The 19,861-nt window shown below is 45.3% G+C and overlaps 1 long non-coding RNA gene across 1 annotated transcript; it reads right to left on the bottom strand.

Annotated features, from left to right (window-relative positions):
* Positions 1-1,488: 1,488 nt before the first annotated feature.
* LOC134809214 (uncharacterized) lies at positions 1,489-19,861 on the bottom strand. The gene is made up of 3 exons (XR_010154375.1): positions 18,346-19,861; positions 4,838-4,945; positions 1,489-2,202 (listed from the first exon to the last, which is right to left on the bottom strand). It is a non-coding gene; the product is annotated as an uncharacterized LOC134809214 (long non-coding RNA).

Below are 19,861 nucleotides of genomic sequence, written 5' to 3' on the forward strand. Positions count from 1 at the left end.
ATTCGGGGCATCGAGCTGTGGTGATTACTTTCTCCCTGAAACTCTTCCCTATCTTGGTTGCTATGGCAACCTCCTCTCCTAGTTATTTGTCTCATTGCTCAGGTCCTTCCTTTTCCTCTCTCCTTTGTCACCCACCCACACCTCCGTCAGCCCCTCACATGTCTCCGGGATTCATGATGCTGCTATGAGCCCTCTCCCATCTTCCCTCTACACTCTCCACCTCCCATCTTCCCTCTACACTCTCTGCCTGATGGTCTTGCTCATTCCTGGAGTCCCATTAACTTCTGTCCCCAGGTTGGTCCCTCCAGTCAGATTTCTTCCTGAGTCCCAGCTCTGGCATCCAGCTGTCTGCTAACCTCCTCCTGGCTGTACCCCGGGCCTCTCATCTCTACTTCTCTGAGACTGAGCCCATTCCCCCCACCCAAACTGGCTACCATGCTGTGTTCCCCATCTCAAGCACCTCCTCACCATCTGCCAAGGAACCCAAAGACACACGAGAATCACCCTTGGTTTTACCCTCTCTCTCACCCCAACAGCCAACAATCCTTATGCATTTCTGACTTTATTTTCTAAATTGGTCTCCCTGCCTAGAGACTATCTTCTTCCAAATATAGTCTTCACACTGACCATCTCAGTGGTCTTCCCAAATAACAAATCTGAATGCATCACTCTAGTGTAAAAACTTTCAACAGTGCCCAGTGACTGCAGGACAGTGTCCAAACTCCTTGACATGGGGGCATCCAAGGCTCTGCAGGGTCTGGTCTCTGTCCACTTCATCTTGCTCTTCCCATCCCCTCCTTCTTTTGTCATAGTCCAGGAACACCAAATACCCTCCAGCTCACTCTTGCTGCTCCTCATTCCCAAGGCTATGCTTGTGCTGTTCCCTCTGTTTAAAAGGTCTTTCCAGTTCCTTCTAGCTTGCTCATTCCTGCTCATCTCTAAGGAGATAAGTCACCCTAAGACCAATGGTCACCTCTTCTGGAAAGTTCTGTGCATATTTATGTTTCGTTACTGCACTTACCATACTGTACTATGATGGTCCATTTAAATGCTGTGTAGTAGGATCATATTTTATATATTATTTGATGTGCTTCCCCACCCCCCACCACACTTCCTTGCCCATCACCATGTTGGTGCACAACAAACTACACCAAACATTAGTGGCTTACAAACACAATTTATTGGCCAGGTGCAGTGGCTCACACCTGTAATCCCAGCACTTCGGGAGGCCGAGGCAGGCAAATTACTTGAGCTCAGGAGTTTGAGACCAGGCTGGACAATATGGGGAAGCCCCATCTCTATCAAAAATACAAAAATTAGCCAAGTGTAGTGGTGCACGCCTATAGTTGCAGCCACTTGGGAGGCTGAAGTGGGAGGATTGCCTGAGCTTAGGAGGTCCGACGCTGCATTGAGCCATGATTGTGCCACTGTACTCTGGCTAGATGACACAGAAAGACCCTGTCTCAAAAACAACAACAACAACAACAACAACAACAAAAACAGTTTATTATTCCTCATGGTTCCGGGGTTGATAGGGCTCAGCAAGGTGGTTCTTGCTTAAGTGTTTCATGCAGCTGCAGTCAGATGGCAGCTGGGGCTGGAGTCATCTGCAGGCTCATTCACATAGTTGACAGTCAGCTGGGGGCTTGCTGAGACTGTTGACTGGAGTGACCACATGTGGATTTACCACAGGACCTGCACTTCTCATAGCATGGCAGCTGGCTTGTAGGAGGGAGTGTTCCAACGCCAAGCATTGCAAGAGGCCTGGCAGAGGCCATAAGGCTTCCTGAGACCTAGTCTTACAAATCCCAGAATGTGCCTTCTGCTATATTCTATTGGCCAAGAAAGTCACTAAGGCCAGCCTAGATTCATGGGGAGGGAATTACACTTCTCTTCCTGATACAAGGAGTATGATATATATCGCAGGAAGGCAAGTATTGGTGGTGGCCATCTTTGGAGACTAGCTACCAAGGTCACTTTTTCCTGATTCAGTCAGAGCTTTGCAGGATTTGGGTTGTTGCAGCATGAATGCAGTGAGAAAGATGGTCAGTAGTTTCAAAGAGTCTCTTGAAACTTACAGCAGACAGGATGCTTTGTTGCAGTAGCCGGGCTTTTGTAAAGAGGAAAGAGCTTGAGGGACTGAGCACTTGAAATTGATGCCAGAATGGTAAACAGGGAAGAATACAGAAGCTGTTTTTCTGCCTAAAAGGAAATAAAAGTTTGACCAGCTAGTGGGAATAAAGGAATCACAAAGAGATGTAGCTCATAGTAGATACTAGAGCTCCCAGAGTAAATTTGAGGTATCCCAGAGCAGAAGGGACTGTTGCCTGGCTCCTCAGGTGTTGCCTGAGAGAACACAAGCTCCTGGCATGGGCTGGAGAGAGGCTGAGGACCCCTGGTGGGAGAAGGTGGCTGGGAGGTGTCCTCCAGGGTCCTGTTTGTCTTTGTAACACGGTGGTGATGGTGAGGGTGTAGAGAAGAGGGTGAGTGTAGCCGGTGGACTTGGAGGTGCCTCATGGTCAGGACAAAGATTTAGTAGGGATTCTGTGGCTCAGTGGATGGCAGTGGATAGTTGCTGGCAGACCTGAATCACTTGTATGCCCCTGGTGCCAGGACAGAATAGAAGCTCCCAGAACACTGACTACCCACAAGGAGAAGGAGCAGTGGGAAGCAGAGGAGCTGGAAGTGGACCAAGAATCTACTTAAGAGAGTCTTTTGAAATGTCCAGATGTGGCTGGGTTTACCTTCAACTAAGTTTGTGCTACTGAGCAGAATGGAGTGGCAGTGGTGTTAGGAAGAGTGAACCTGAGTAATGAAGCGACATTTTGGAGAGGCTCTGTTTGTAGGTTTCTGGGCTAGCACCTGGGGCCACCTTCAACCTTTCATTCTGTCTCATCTCTCCCGTGCACTTGGCACCATGCCTCCTATTTCTACCTCCAAAACTTCTCTTGCCTCCGCCTTCTCTCCATCTGCACTGTTGCTTAGCTCAGACCTGCATTATTTCTCACCTGGACAACTGTGGTGCCTCTTAGGTACTTCCCTACCTCCAGGCTGTTGGGGCCTGATCAAACCCTTTTCTGCTGGCAGCCAGAGGGATGACCTCTGTTCTTTTTCTAGAACCGCACCAATCCTTCTTGGAAATCATTCTGCACCCCAACCTATTTGCTTTGAAATTCACCTTCTCATTTATTGCACAACCCACTTTAATGGCCATCATTGATTTGCCAGAGGTGAACCCCAACTCAACTGGGCCAATGGAAGCTTTTGTCTAGATTTCTGGACTTGGGAACAGAGAGAGCTCATAACATGTATGGAGCACTTAGTGTCCATCCCCGAGGTAAGTACTTGATGGACATCATCTCCTTTGACCCTCACAGCATTAAGCTGGTGCTGTTGTTATCCCCATTTCCTATGTGAGGACACTGAAGACAGAGAAATTAGACAAAACAATGAGTAAGCAAGTAGCCCTGATGCTTAACCAAGTTCCTGCGCTCCTACCTCGATCTCTTTGTGGTCATGAACCTGAGAGGTGTGAAACATTGGCAGTCACGAACGCCAGTGTGTGGAAGAGGCATCCCTGAGAGAGGGAGCTGGCAGGCAGAGAGACGTGGAGACATGGAGATGGGAGAGGGGCAGGCTGCCAGTTAAGTCCCTGGCCCCGGGGGACCGGAAGGTCAACTGAACCTAGCTTGGCCTGTGGTTTGCGTATAGAAGCCAATTAAGTTCCTTCTGTGCCTGAGCTGGTTTGAGTTGAGCTTCTTCCACTGGCAAAGAAACTTAACTAAATGAAAGTGATCACACCTGTCTCCCTGCTTAAGAACAGCCACGGCCAGGCATGGTGGCTCACGCCTGTGATCCCAGCACTTTGAGAGGCCAAGATGGGCAGATCACCTGAGGTCAGGAGTTCGAGACCATCCTGGCCAACATGGTGAAATCCTGTCTGTACTAAAAATATAAAAATTAACTGGGCGTGGTGGCACACGCCTGTAATCCCATCTACTTGGGAGGCTGAGGCAGGAGAATCGCTGACCTGGGAGGCAGACATTGCAGTGAGCTGAGATCATGCCACTGCACTCCAGCCTGGGCAACAGAGTGAGACTCTGTCCATTAAAAAACAAAACAAAAGAAAAAACGGCCACTGGTTCCTCATTACCCTTGGATAGAAGCTCACTTCTTGTCATGACACAGCAGCACTGCAGGTGCAGCCAGCCTGATCTGTCACTGATCTCCCTCCTGCCACACCCATGCCCCCAACCCTGTGTGTCTCAAATCGGCTGGACTCCCTGCAGTTCCCTTAAGAACCCAGGAAGGTTGCTGGCCCTCCAGGATCAGGTGAGGTGAGATCCACCCACAGCTTGCTCCTCATCCCCAGCTCTAACGCCCCTTGAATCCATCTAGGATTTCACCCGGGCAGTCTCACCAGCTGTGGGCCTTTCCTTTTCTGGAGTCAAAACTTAGCTTCTCTTATGTGTCAGCTCCTAAGAACATTTGACAACATCTTAGAAAACTGCAAAGTATCCAAATGTACCCAGAGGCAACCACTGTTCACATCTTGACACAATTTTTATCAGAATTGTTTGTTTTTAGGGACAGTGCCTGGTTCTGCTGACCAGGCTGGAATGCAGTGGCTATTCACAGGCACAATCACAGCGCACTGCAGCCTTGAGCTCCTGGGCTCAAGTGATCCTCCTGCCTCAGCCTCCCAGGTAGGTGGGAATACAGGTGCATGATGTGCCTGGCTTATCAGAATTTTTTTTTTTAATCCAAGAGAATAGAAGGGCTTTTGATGAAGAGCAGCAAGTTCGGGGTGGACCCTCTCCTAACCCCAAACTCTTACCCGAGAGTGTGTGATCTCTGCTCCTGGAGGTTGTCTCCTAGCTGTAAGCTCTCAGCTTGTATTAGGAAGAATGCTTTCACCAGAACGTAATATATCACCTAAAAGTGGCTAAGCAACAAGAACATTTATTTCAAGTAATGAAAAATTCAAAAGTCAGTGGTTCCAGGTATCTGAGATCTGAGTGAACAGAGAACCATGAGTCTCCTGGCCTTCCCCTCCTGGTCACAAGATAGATAACTGTCAGGGCTCCAAGCACTATGTTTTCACTCAACAGCACCTAGGCAGAAAGAAAGGGGGCAGCCAAGAAACTTCTCCAAGTGCATCCCTCTTTTTCTTTTTTTCTTTTTTCGAGACACGGTCTCACTCTGCCACCCAGGCTGGAGTAGAATGGCATGGTAGTAGCTCACTGAAGCCTCAACCTCCCAAGCTAAAGCAATCTCCTCACCTCAGCTTCTTGAGCAGCTGGGACCACAGGTGCATGCCACCACGCCTGGTTAACTTTTGTATTTTTTGTAGAGATGGGGCTTCACAATGTTGCCCAGGCTAGTCTCGAACTCCCAGGCTCAAGCAGTCTGCCCGCCTCAACCTCCCAAAGTGCTGGGACTACAAGGCGACAGCCACTGTGCCTGGCCCCACATGCATCTCTTTAATTAGGGAGGAAAGTGTTTCCCTGAAACTGCCTGAAGATATCCCCTTACAAGTCCCAAGTCAAAATTGGGTCATGGGAGCCCTCTAGACAGCATCTGCTACACCCCATTTCTAGTTCATAAGATCCACTGATGTCCCAGTGGATTAGGCATTGGGTCACTTGGAAACTACTCCCCTCTATCCCTACCTCTCCTAACACAGTCTTTAAGTACCTCTGTTGGTTATCTTTTTAAGAAACCTACTTGCCCCTTCATTCCTTATTCTACCACATGTCCACAGAAGCTCTTGCCTCCCCACTATTGTCCCTGTCAACCTTCCTACCCTCTTCCCTTCACTGCTACCTCCCAACTTTTATATCTTTACTTTCACATTGTGACAGATGATAATGTTGACATTCTATTCTGCAACCATAATAAAATTCAGGTCAATACAAAAGTTGAATATTAATGAAAACTAGAAAGATAACATTTTCATTATTTAAGTATACCATATATTTCCTCTGGGTATCTATATATGTAAGTTTTTAGAAACGTCTAGAAAAGTACACATTGAGCCCATTACTGTGGTTACCTCTGGAGAGGAGGAAGGGAATAGGGTGGCAGTGGGTGGCCAAAAGGGACTCCAGCTTCATCTGCAATGTTCTCTTTTTTAAAAAAGGGGAACGTATTCATGTTTTGCTTGTGTCATTCGACTTCAATTTTTAAAAAAATTACTATTTATTTTCGGCCAATAACGTGGGCTCCGTGTGTTTGGATGTGCTTGCGTGTTTGTGCCCAGGGAGGAGGAATATTTACTTTGTGTGTGCCTGTGAATGAAGTAGAGTGATTAGTAAGCAGATGAAAAAGAAATGTAGCAAGCAAAAGCAAAACAAAAAAGGGGGCTGGAGAAAACTAATTCACAACAATAATAAAAACTATAGGAATAAACCCATTAGGAATTGGGCAAGTTCTTTATGGGGAGAACAACAGTGCATGAGTGAAGGACATACAAGATAATAAGAATAAACGTAGAGCTCTACTGTATTCATGAATTCAAAGGCTCGGTATTGTATTCATGTCAATTTCTCCAACTTGACAAGCCGGCTTTACAATTCATGTGGAGGAGTTAGTGTGCGGTACTACTTAGCTAAGAGAGCTGAGAAGGAAGCACAACGAAACATGGCATTTGACTTCACAGATACCAAAAGGTGGGACGGCAAAGAAAACAGTCTTGTACTGAAAGGAATAAATGGATTGTTGGGAAAAACAGGGGCTTCAGACACACCTGTCTCAGAATATCAGCGAGTTTTACTTCAGGTCAGAGGGGAAAGGAAGAAGTAGTGAACCCCTCATACTGCAATAATTGGCTGCCCGTTTGGAGAAAGGTTAGATCATATATCAATATGATAATCAAAATATATTCCAGATGCATAAAGAACCAAATAAAAACAAAATTATAAAATTATTAGAAAAGAAGAAATAATATATTTAAATCTTAGGAGTAGGGAAGGACTAAACATGGTATCTGTATAAAAAAGGATCAAAGGAAAAGATTGATAAATTGGATTATGTCAAAACTAATAACTTCTAACAAAAGATTCTACAAAGAGTTAAAGGCAATGACAAGCTGGAAGAAAATATTTGTCACATATCTACAAAAGATCAATATCCAGATTATATTACAAAACTCCACAAGCCAGTGGGATAAAGACAACCTAATGCTTAAAATGAGAAAAAATAACAGGCAATTCAGAAAAGAGAAAATACAAATACTCAATATACATATGAAAATCTCACAAGCAAACAGGAAAATACAAATTTTAAAAAGGATTCAATTTTTCACCCATGAGATTGGCAAATATTTAAAACAACCGCCTATGGGTGTGGGGATTACAGCCCTCTCATACCCTCTGGCTGGAAGCTTAAATGGTACAGAAATCATGGAGGACACTGGTAGTATCTGCTAAAACTAAAACTGTGGACATCTTGAGACCCAACATTCCATTTCCCAATCACTCCCAGAGATATCCCACCACAAAGGAACATGCAATGTGGTTTCTGCAGCACTGCTCATGATGGAGGAAAGAAAAAGAAGCAATTAAATGTCCATGGAGCTTACAGAAGATAAAATGTGGTACATTCATGGGAATGAATACAACATAGCTATTAAAGGCAAAAGCAAGCTATGTGTAGCAATAGGAGTATATTGTAAAAATGTAACACTGAGTGAAAAAAACCTGCAGCTTATAGTAAAATCGCTATAATGTGGTATGACTCATTGAAAATACATCAGGACTATGTGTTACTATGGATGGAGATACATAAAACTGTGGAGGGGGTGGGAAATGAGGACTCCAGAGGGTGGCCAAAGGGGACTACAGTTATATTCATATTGTCCTACTTTTAAAAAGGAGAATGTATGCACACTTTACTTGTTTAATTAAAGTATAATTTGAAAAGATTCTAATTTGTTTTCAGCCAATTATGCTGCCTCTGTGCGTCTGGCTGTGCTCAAATTTTTGTGCCCAGAGAGGGAGAACGTTTACTTTGTGTGTGTCTGTGAATCAAGCACAGTGATTAGTAAACAGGTTGAAATGGGATATGAAAAAACAAGGGCCAAATAAGAGCAGAGGGCAACCTATTCACAGTTAACAGCAAAACCTATAATATACCTAGGAATGAATTCAACAAGAAATATGTCAGACTTTAACCAGAGAAAACCATAAAACTGTCCTGAAAGATGTAAAAGATGACCTGAATTGAGAATAGAGCAATGTGCCGTGGTAGGAAGACTCTATATGATAAAGATGTCAGTTTTCCTTAAATTTATCCATAAACTCAGGCCAGGTGCAGTGGCTCATGCCTGTAATCCCAGCACTTTGGGAGGCTGAGGTGAGTGAATCACGAGGTCAGGAGTTCAAGACCAGCCTGGCCAGCATGGTGAAACCCAGTCTCTACTAAGAATACAAAAATTAGCCAGGCATGGTGGCGCACGCCTGTAGTCCCAGCTACTTGGGAGGCTGAGGCAGGAGAATCGCTTGAACCGGGGAAGTGGAGGTTGCAATAAGCTGAGATCATGCCACTGCACTCCAGCCTGGGGAACACAGCGCGACTACATCTAAAAAAAAAAAAATTATCCATAAACTCAATGTAACCCCAATAAAATCCCAGCAGAAATTTTCCCGAAACTTGAAAGGCTTATTTTAAAATTCATGTGGTAGGACTAATATGCAAGAATGACCAAGGTAATTTTGCAAAAACAACAAAGAGGGTGAGATTTGTCCTGCCAGTTAGCAAAGCATATTATCAAGCTCAGGAGCAGACAAATAGATCAGTGGACCAGATTTCCTACTGGGATTTAGTATCGGACAAAGGTAGCAATTTTAAATTAGTGGGGAAATGATATAGAACTCCACAAGTAGTATTGGGACTAAAATTATTTAACCATTGTTGGGGAGATGAGAGGGAACTAAAGTTAGATCCTAAGATTCATGTATGCATATGGAATTTATTTTTTGCATGTGGTAAAAAAGGCATACATACACACACACACACACATATATGTAAATGATAAATGTTAGAGAAGAAATACAGGAAAAATGCTTATGACCTCAATACAGGAAAGGCTTTCTTAAATAAAATTGAAAAAAAGACATAAAATTAAAATAGATCGATTTGACTGTATCAAAATTTAAGATTTCTCCAAAGACACAATACAATTAAATGACAAGAATCACAATACAGAAAATATTTGCAATACACATAAAGTATACAAAATACATAAAGAACTTCTAAAAAATCAATAAGGAAAAGACAACATACCCTAAAAAAAAGAAATGGGCAAAAGATTTGGACAAGTAATGCAGAGAAGGAAATATAAATGGATAGGAGACACAGACTTCAGCCACCCTGGTAATTCAGAAAAATGCAAACTAAAACAAGATATTATTTTTCACCCACCAGATTGGTTAAAATGTAAAACTTGGAGATGGTCTGGAGAAATGGACACACATACTGCTGGCATGAAATTAAATCAGAAAGGTACTTTGAAGAACATTTTAGCAGTTACTATTAGAATTTAAGATGTGTAGACTCTATGACCCATCAATTCTGTTTCTAAGTATCTGCTCCAGAAAAACACTTGTACATGAGCAAAAGTGGCATGTACAAGGATGCTGTTACAGGTTTGTCTTATTGAAACAAGACTGGAAGCCTTTTAATAGTCGATCAATAAGCAACAACTAAATAAATCATAGCACAATCAGTTCTGGTTGCCAGCGGCCAGCTGAAAGGGGCAGTGGAGCCAGCTGCGGCAGGTGACACGCGACATGAGGAGAGTCCCGTAAGGCGCCCTGAGCTCAGGAGCAGCACCTCCAGTGTGTACACCACCACATCTATGCAAGCAAACAAAAGCAACAATAGAACACAGGACATGTTTCAATGCGCATAGGAAAACATTTTGGATCAACAGCAAATGCCTAACAGCGGCTACCTCTAAAGTGGGGAAGGGGCCTGAGGTCAGGCTGGGGAGGCCAGTAGAGACTTCTTTACCTGAAATGCTCTAATTTTATTTAAAGGAAAATGTATTCATGTATTACTTGTATAATTAAAATTTAATTCAAAAATTCTAATTCATTTTCAGCCAATTAGCTCTGATTTACATGTGTGCTGTGTTTTCATTTGTGTGCCCAGGGACAAAGCACATTTGCTGTGTGTGTGTCTGTGAATGAAGCATAGTGATTAGTAAACTGATTAAAATTTGGAAAGCAAAATGAAAAAAGGGAAAGTTTTTCCACTCACAAAAGCAACAAAACTAATAAGGTTTTCAGGTATAAACCTATTAAGAACTGTGAAAAATCTTTATGACAAAAGCAACCAACCTTTATTAAAAGGCATTAAAAACAAAACAAAACAAAACAAAACAGATACAATTCTGATTAAAAAGAGACAGACACCATGTCCACAGATGGGAAGAACTGATATTCTAAAGATGTTAATTTCCCCTTCAATGCAATTCTTCTCAAACTTCCAACAGATATTTTGTTCACAGAACTTTGACAAGCTGATTATAAAATGTACCTGAAAAAGTAAATGTGCAATATGACCAAGACAATTTTAAAAAAGAATAAGGGGCTGCGCACGGTGGCTCATGCCTATAATCCCAGCACCTTGGGAGGCCGAGATGGGTGGATCACTTGAGGTCAGGAGTTCGAGACTAGCCTGGCCAACATGGTGAAACCCTATCTGCACCAAAAAATACAAAAATTAGCCGGGCATGGTGGCGCGTGCCTGTAGTCCCAGCTACTCAGGAGACTGAGGCAGGAGAATCACTTGAACCTGGGAGGTGGAGGTTGCAGTGAGCGGAGACTGCACCACTGAACCCCAGTCTGGGCGGCAGAGCAAGACTCCGTCTCAAAAAGAAAAAAAGGAATAAAGGCCTTGGGGGAAGGGTGGAGTGCTTATCTTATCAAGCCATAAGACACTTTATTAAGCTTTGCTCATTAATATGTACTGTTGGCTCAGAAATAGACAAATAGATCAACAGAACTGGAGTCTAGACAGGGAATTGAGAGAAAAGATGGTGTTGGAACAATAAATGGTGCTTAGCAAACTGGATATCTGGAAAAAGAGCAAATTAGAGCTCTGTGTCACACCATACATGAAAACACATCTCAGATGGGTTAAAGATTTAAACATTTCAAACAACTATAGACGTTTTAGATGCAAACACACAATGTATATACACTGCGGTGGGGACCTGCTTTCATCAGCAGTGCGGCAGGACACTTAAGCATCCAGTAGGGTTCCAGGCCGACCTCACCTCCCACCTTTGGAAAGGGCCTGCCGAGCATCTCCATCTGGACCTCACAGACTCCTCTTCCTCCTTCTCTCCAGCTCCACCTGGTCCTGGGAAGAGGGACTGCCACACCGGATGGACTGAGGTCTGAAGCCAGCTCCTGCCACTTGTGCTCTGTGTCAATAAGGCATCTCCCTCTCTGGCTTCCAGTTCCTCCTCTATGAGTAGGTAATGGGGTAACGCTCCATTTCTTGAGGGGAAATGTGAAGCTCGTATGAGATGATCAATGTGAGCATGGATAAATGGCATGGAGCTTACAAGGATGAGGGGAGCAGATACCTCTACTTTGTCTTGATCCACTCCCCATAACCCCTGCTACGCAAGACTTAACATCCAATTCTTCTTCCTTGCATTGTAACTTCTGGATAATTGTCGTAGAATCTTTTTGGTCAAAAGACGTTTGAGTGTTGACTTCTGACATTTGATTCCAAGGCAGAAAATACTGATTCGGCACCCAAGGAGCTTACTACCTGTTGCTAGGTGCTGAGAAACACACAAAATAATAAGACATAATCCCAGCCAAAAGACAGGATAAAACTGGTGCTAATTAGAACTATAGTCGGTACACAGGTCAGATAAAAGCTCCCAAAAGAACATGGAGATCAAGTTACTCTCTAAAAGGTACATAATTTAATTTTGCCCCATTCAGTCAAATACACATTATTGCCCCAAACTAATTTATCCACCTCCATAGTTGATCCCAGCCCCTTTGGGAGCTCATCTCACTAATTGTCTCCATCCCTAATAGCTCAATTACTCAGGCTCCTTATCCTCAGAATGTTCATCTGCCAGCATTTCTCTCTCTTTTAAGATTAAAAGTCCTGGATCTTGCTTCTTCTTTCCTTAATCGACTCCCACCCAAACTGCTCTGGCAGAGATTCTCAGAGGTCCCCCAATGGCCCCTTGGGGTGCTCATCAGCAGGGCCACCATGCTACCCAATTCCAGAGGCACCATGGAGGTTGTGCAGGTGCACACTGGAGGAGTTCAGGGATTGCCCTGGTCCTCCTGACCTCTCTGCACACACCCACTGCTGACCACCCTGTCTTTCTGCTGAGACACCTCCCGGCTCTTTCTTTTCAGTGCTCTCAGAGGATTCTTCTTCTCTTTTCTAATCTCCAAATGTTGGTGCTCCTTGGGCTTGATTTCTTCGTCCTCAGCCATCCCCTCGCCTAAAAATGCCCCAGAAGCCTGTCAACATCTGGATCCATATTTCCATTTGGGAGCCCCCTGGAGCCCTGGACTGGTCTCCATAATTTCTCACCTTGTGCTCTGGAGCTGTACCTTCAGCTGTTTCTTCTCCATCTGCATTGGGATGTCTCAGCTTTTACCACTGGACTTGGGGTCTACCTTACAGACCTGGCCCCTTTCCAGGGCTCCCCAGCTCTGAAAATGGCATTGCCATCTCACCAGTAAGGCAAACCAGAAGCTCAGGGGTCATCCTGAACGCTGCCCTCTTCCAGCCCCTCTTCATTCCATCCAGCACCAAGACTAACCAGAATATGCAGATCATGTCCAAATCCTGTCCACTACAACAAAGCTTCCGAACTAGCCTCCCTGTCTACCCATGCTGCTCTAATGATTTCTCCACAGAACAGCCAGAGTCCCAGGCAGATTACAGCAACATACCAGGGCAGGTCACAACCCCTGCTTCCCTCGCTCTCAGGATGTTGGCAGGAGCTCAGACCTGGTCTCCAATGCTCTGTATAGCCAGAACTGCCTGTCTCTCTGGTCTCACCTCTCCTTCCTCCCTAGTCAGGCCCTTTGCTCAGAATGCTTTCCAATTTGCTTTGTCGTCAACTTTGTTCTCTTCTTTCTATCTTGGTTTGGAGGATCACCTCCTCAGGGAAGCCTCCCAGAGTCAGATGAGGGCAGGTCCCCTGGTGGCATACCCTTCAGTACTCAGTACGATTCCTTCAGAGTGCCTATCGGTGTTGGAAATTGTACATTTACATATGTGATTATCTGACTATGTCTTTCTCCCCTACTACCATGCCCGCTCCATGAGAACAGGGATTCTGACTATTTTAATTCATTCACCCAAGTATCCACAGTGCTAGGCACACTGCTGGGCTGGGCACACAATTAGGTGCTAAAAGAGAATTATGTGGAATGTATCAAGTTTCGTATTAAACAATGGATGCTTAACACTTTGGGAGCTGAGCCTATACACCTGCTCATCTTTCCTAGCCTCAGCCTCCCAGCCCCTACCCTTCACATCTCCAAATCTCCCTTCTGGACTCCTTAGAGGACTCCTAGTGACAGATCCATGTCCTCTCACATCTCACCATTATTCCAGCCTAGGCCATCACTCCCTCAACATGCTCTTATTAAGGCCATCAAAACTTACTAATCATGAAATCCAAAGGAAAAATTCTCTATCTTATTGGAATTCTCTGCTGCATTTGACAGTGTTGATTACTTTCTCCTTGAAACTCTTCCCTACCTTGGTTGTCATGGCAACCCCCTCTCCTGGTTGGTTGTCGCATCTCTCAGGCCCTTCCTTTTCTTTCTCCTTTTTTGCCTGCCCACACCTGGCTCCTCAAATGTCACTATGACTCATGATTCTGCCCTGAGCCCTCTCCCATTTTTTCTCTACACACTCTCCCCGGTAATCTCACTTATGCTTAGGGTCCCCATTACTCTGAGTGGTGACAGCCCTGGGCTAGTGCTTCCAGCTAAATCTCTTCCTGAGCCCTGGACACCAGGATCTAAGTGTCTGCTGGGCCTCACTTGGCTGTGTCTGAGTCCACTATCCTGTCCCTCAAACTGGCTCTCTATGCTGTGTTCCCCACCCCAGGGGCCTCCCCACCATCCACCCAGGACTCCACTCAAGATACATGGGACTGGGCATGGTGGCTCATGCCTGTAATTGCAGCACTTTGGGAGGTCAAAGTGGGAAGATTGCTTGAGCCCTGGAGATGGAGATCAGCCTGGGCAACATGGTGAGACCCTGTCTCTATGAACGAACAAACAAACAAACAAAACCAAGACACATGGGAATTACCTTTGGCTTGACCTTCTCTCTCACTCTCACAGATAAGTACTCACTAATTATTTCTGGTTTTTATCTACCACAAGTTCTGATCTCTCTCCATCCCCACTGGTCTACTTCAGGCCTTCCTCTCTCTTACCTGGAAGTCTCCTGCCTCTGAGCTGGCTACTTCTTCTAATGGATATCTGGGAGTTTTGGCTTTTTAGCATGGCTTATTCCTCCCTGAAGCCCCTTATTACTTCTAGGGAAATTTTCTATCTTATGTGGCTGTGGTGGGACCTGGGCCGTTCTCTCACATGGAAGCTATGGAGGCCCCTCCTCCAGGTCCTGCCTCTTACCACCCAGGTCCTATCGGGGATGGCACAAGGCCCAAGCTCAGCCAGCTAAACCAAGCCTCTCTCTGGACTTTGACTTCTGTCCAAATAGCGAAGAAATAGAATTCTTTGATGTCTAGGCAATACCAACAAATAGAACTGCTACTGAGACCCTGAATGTCCCATTCAAGCCTGTGACCTGGACCTTACCTACTTCATTGCTCCCTGGATATTGTCACAAAGTCTTTTTGATACAGAGAAAAATTTCTGAATCTCTATTTCAGACACTGGATTTCAAGCAGAAAATAATTATTCTGCCCCTACCTAGCTGGCTGCCTGTTGCTAGGTGCTGAAAGGTACAAGAAAATGAGAAAGACATGGCCCTAGCCACGAGGCAGACAAACCCGTGCTAATTAGAGCTGGAGTCAGTACCCAGAGGGCAGAGAAAAGGCCTCCCAAAGAACGTGGAGATCAGGTTACTTGCTAAAATGTACATAATTTACTTTTGTCCCTTTTCACCAACACTGCTAATCCCTTCACCTCTACACTTAATCCCAGAGCTCCAGGGCCCCTCTCACTGCCCCGCCCTGCCCTTCCAACTGGGCTTGTACTGCTTCCTCCCTCCCATGTCTCCTGGAAGAATCAGCTCCTTCCTGGACCCACTGCCTGCTCCAACTCCCCCTCCCTCCTTTCTCAGCCAGACCCAGTTCATTCCCCCCACACCAAGAGGAGCTTCTGCCCCGTGCCCCAAAGTTGCTGTGACAAAAGTCCCCAAAGGCCAGGTCTAGGAGATGCCTGAGCCTCCACTGACCTCTGTGCATGTGGCCCACCAGTGGCCACTCTGTCCTTTTGGAAACTGTCCTCTGGCTTCTAGGAACCCCATGTTTTTGGTCTTCTCCTCTGGCCCCTCCTTCTCAGTCTCCTCAGCAGGACTCTCTTCCTGTACCCATTCCTAAAATGTCACGAACTCGTTTCTGGCCTTGTCCTTCTTTGAGTGCATCTCTGGTTCTTCATCTATCCCTGTTGAGATGCTCACCCTTCTTCGGTGAGCTCCCAACCGGTACAGGTACATACACTTTCCTACTTGATGCCAGCTACGCACATTTTCCTTCCTTGCCCACCCTCGCCCTTTGCTCCTGCCTCTGACTCAGACAGGTGGGAGGACTCTAGGTGATAGCCTTCTGGACTGCTCCTATCACATCTATCCTTAGGTCATCTCAGTCCAGAGCCAGCTCAGAAATTGTCCCCTGGCCCAAACTGTTACTCTAGCAGCTTTCCCTGAGAGGTGGCCATGCTGCCTGCTTTCCTTGCCCTTTCATTTTCCTCTGCCCCATCTCTCACAGGAAACTGTTCTTGATGAGGGTCTAGTGGCCCCTAATTACTACATCCAGTGGGCTCTCAGTCCCTGTCTAGCTGGCCTTTCTCTTTTGTCTGTTGGCTCTCTTTTGGAAGTGCCACATCCCCAGGTTTCCATGCCAACATAGGCTACAGGTGCTTTTTCTATGTCTCTCTGACTTCTTTTTCACCTTTGTGGGCTCCCCTCTCTCTGCCCACCCCTTAAATGGGGGCAAGGCTCTTTCTTGTTCCTGGACCCCTCTTTTCTCAGCTGACACGTTCTGCTAAAGCCAGCTCACCAAAGCCCATGGCTACAATGACCATAGTCTCAATCCAAATCTCTTGTTTAAATCTCCTGCTGGATCTAGACCCTCTATCTAGCTCCTTGCAGGCCACCTCCTCCTGGATGCCCACCTCTGACTCAACCTGTCCAAAATTGAGCTCAATAATTTTCTCTTAGCCCCCAAACCTGCTCTTTCTCCTAGGTGTTCTTCCATTCACCCAGTCACTCACGACAGAAAACAGGAAAGGTATCCTTTACTGTCTTTCTTTAACACCAGCAACCAACCAGTCAGCAGATTCTCCCAATTTCACCTCCTGGATCCGACCACTTCCTTCCATCCTCTTGGCCCCTACCCTTATCCCTCCTGGACCCCACCTGGACCAAGGCAATCATCTCCTCTCTGGCCCACACGCCTCCAAATTTCTCCAAGCAACCAGAGTAATCACCTCAAAAGAGAAATCCTACCATGGCACCTGCTTGCACAAAATGCTTCAGGGGTTCCCTGTTGCAATTGAAGACCCAAGTCTTAAATTAGACATAGTAACACTATGTGATCTGGTTCTGCTTTCTCCACCCCTAGCCTCTCATTTCATGCTTCAGCAATCCCCAGCTGTCAGAGTTCATCCATGATGCCTCTCACCTCTGCCTCTGCCTTCTACTTGAGTAACTCCTACCCATCCAGTCACCTCTTCTAGGAACCTCCTTGGATATTCCCATGAAATTTCACACCTGCACCACCAACCCCAGCTGCCCATGCTTCCATGTCCCAGGCACCTCTCTGGCCTTCTCCTTCCTACGTATCATTTTAGTGTCTGTCTGTGTGTTTTTCTTAACTCTTTGAACTCCCAAGGGCAAGGATCATATTTATCTTCAGGTGTGTGTGTGTGTGTGTGTGTGTGTACTTTTATAGATACACGATCATGCTATGTTGCTTAGGCTGGTCTTGAACTTCTGAGCTCAAGCAATCCTCCTGCCTTGGCCTCCTAAACTGCTGAGATTACAAGCATTAGCCACTGTGCCTGGCCAATATTTAAAAACCTATCATCATGCCTGATGCAAAGTAGATACTCAATAAATGTTGAGTAAAGTTACAGGCCACTTACTCTCTCTGAAAACTTCTCTCTTCTTCCGACTTTCCAAGAAGTGTACACCAATTCACATTCCCCCCAGTAGTGTGAAACAGTGCCTATTCCACTATCCTCATCAACATTGGGTATTCTTAAATTTCTTCCCCTAATTTGTTAGGGAAAATTTGTATTTCCTTGTTGTTTTTATTGTTGATCTTTGGTTATTAGTGAAGTTGAATGTTTTTTCAAAAAGTTTTTCAGTCAATTCCATTTCTTTTCCTGTAAACTCAATTTAGGTGACTTACACACACTTACCTGTTTTGCTTTTACTATTAAAGTTTTGGGTGTGTTCTTTTATACATTAAGAATCTGCAACCACTCTGCTTTTTGGTTGTTTGTGATATTACTTGACTTTGAAAATATTTAGTTTTAATGTAGTCAAATTGGTTGGCCTTTGCCTTCTTGATGTCATTTTGCTGCTTTTTAGCTTAAATGGGCTCCCTCATTCAGTCACTTGTTAAATATTCCTTTTCCCTCTGGTTTTTAATGGGCTCATTTTTCCTTTTGACCTTTGAAAATAATTTTTGAATTTGGGTGTGTGCTCTGAGGTGAAGTTGGAATGGACTTTTTCTCTTTTTAGTGAATCAACAGTTCATGCCTCAATTTTGGGTAACCCTTTCCTTCTTGGCTCTGGCTCTGAGCTTAGCTATTCCTGGCTGATTACAGCATTTATGGTCCCAGCCTTCTCAGAGCACATACCACCTGAACAGGAACTGGAAGGCTACAGGAAGGTATGATTCCAGGCACAGCGACAGTGAAACACAGGGAGGTGTTTAAGGGATGGGAGCAGAAAGCCTTTCTGGAAGCCTGACAGAAGAGCGTGTGGAAAGATGGATCACCTACTTTGCCAATGTGAATGGCTAAATCTAGCTGGCATCCACCTGTCCTAGAGGCTTCCAATTCTGCAAGGAAACATTATTCGGGGTCACAAGAGATAAAATGCCCACCCCACTCCTCACCTACACCAACCTACCTGTATAGACTCTGCCAGCACATTTCACCATCAGCAGAAAAATCATCTCAGCCAGCTCCTGCCAAGTTCATCTTCTGGGGGCTGCAGCCATCATCACGATTCCTCCATGCTGCAAGATGAGTTCTTGACCCAGAACCTGGGGTCCCCATCCTCCTTGTTCAAGGTATCTGAGGGTAATGCTAGAGCTGGAAGGGAACTGTGGAATTATCTAATCCAACTACCTCATTTCACAGATGGGGAAACCAAAGCCCAGTGAGGGGAGGTGACCCACAGCCATCCAGCAAGTGAGTGGAAAGCATCCTTGCTGGGAAAACTCAGTGTGAGGACTTTGCCCGTCGAATCTTGACCACAAAAATATTTGGACCCTGGGTTCTAAAATAATTACATGGTAAACTTGTATATTGTTCAGGAAAGTGGCATGGTGTGTAAAGAAGACAGTGAAGTCAGAGGAGTACAGGCCTATTTTTGCCAGTTCTTTCTGGAAGAACTGAAGTTTGTCCTCTCCTCTAAAAAATAGGGATAATCAAGAATCCAAGATGATAGAAGCAAACTCACCCAACAGACTGAGGGTAAGTCTACATAGGGTCCTCAAACCTCAAGACCCTAAATGGGTAATACCATGAGTATGTGAGACCCGCCCCCACCGAAAAAAAAAAAAAAAAAAGAAAAAAAAAACCCTTGTAAACTGTACAGAACTGTGCCCATAGGAGAGGTTGGTCATCCTAGTACTGGCCACCATGTAGGTGTCAATTCTCAATACTCCAGGCAGCCCAAGTTAACTAGCCAAGGGTGGTTCCTGGCCTTCCTCTATCATCTTTTTTTTTTTTTTTTTTTTTTGAGACAGGGTCTCGCTCTGCCACTGAGGCTGGAGTGCAGCAGCATGATCTCGGCTCACTGCAGCTCCGCCTCCCGGGTTTAAGCGATTCGTATGCCTCAGTCACCCGAGTAGCTGGGGTTACAGGTGCATGCCACCATGCCCAGCTAATTTTTTGTATTTTTAGTAGAGATGGGGTTTTGCCATGTTGGCCAGGCTAGTCTCGAACTCCTGGCCTCAGGTGATCCACCCGCCTTGGCCTCCCAAAGTGCTGGGATTATAGGCGTGAGCCACAGCACCTGGACACTTCTTGTATCATCAATAGCTTAATGCTGGTATTTTTCCTCTTTGATCTAATTTCCCATTTCAGTTATTTCACCCCAGCAAATATTTATTGAGTACCTCCCAGTGATGGCTTGAGAACAGATGAGGTCACCTGCCGAGTGCTAAGCCTCCCAGGTTTGGGTGGGTGGGTCGTTGCATGCTTGCTATCCAAGGCTAAGCCCCTATCTGTCCATCTAGTGCCGTCCACTCCAGGCCACTTGGGACACAGGCCATCACTTATCCCTGTTCGCTGTTGGCCTTTCTCTTCTTGATGTCATTTCCTTGCTTTTCAGCTTAGAGAGGTCCTCCACTCAGGTACTTAAAGATTTTATTAAGCATTTTATTCCTTTCCTCCTGGTTTTTAATGGGCTCATATCT

The sequence above is a fragment of the Pan troglodytes genome, chromosome 21 (genome assembly GCF_028858775.2).
Source record: "Pan troglodytes isolate AG18354 chromosome 21, NHGRI_mPanTro3-v2.0_pri, whole genome shotgun sequence".
NCBI lineage: Eukaryota > Metazoa > Chordata > Mammalia > Primates > Hominidae > Pan > Pan troglodytes.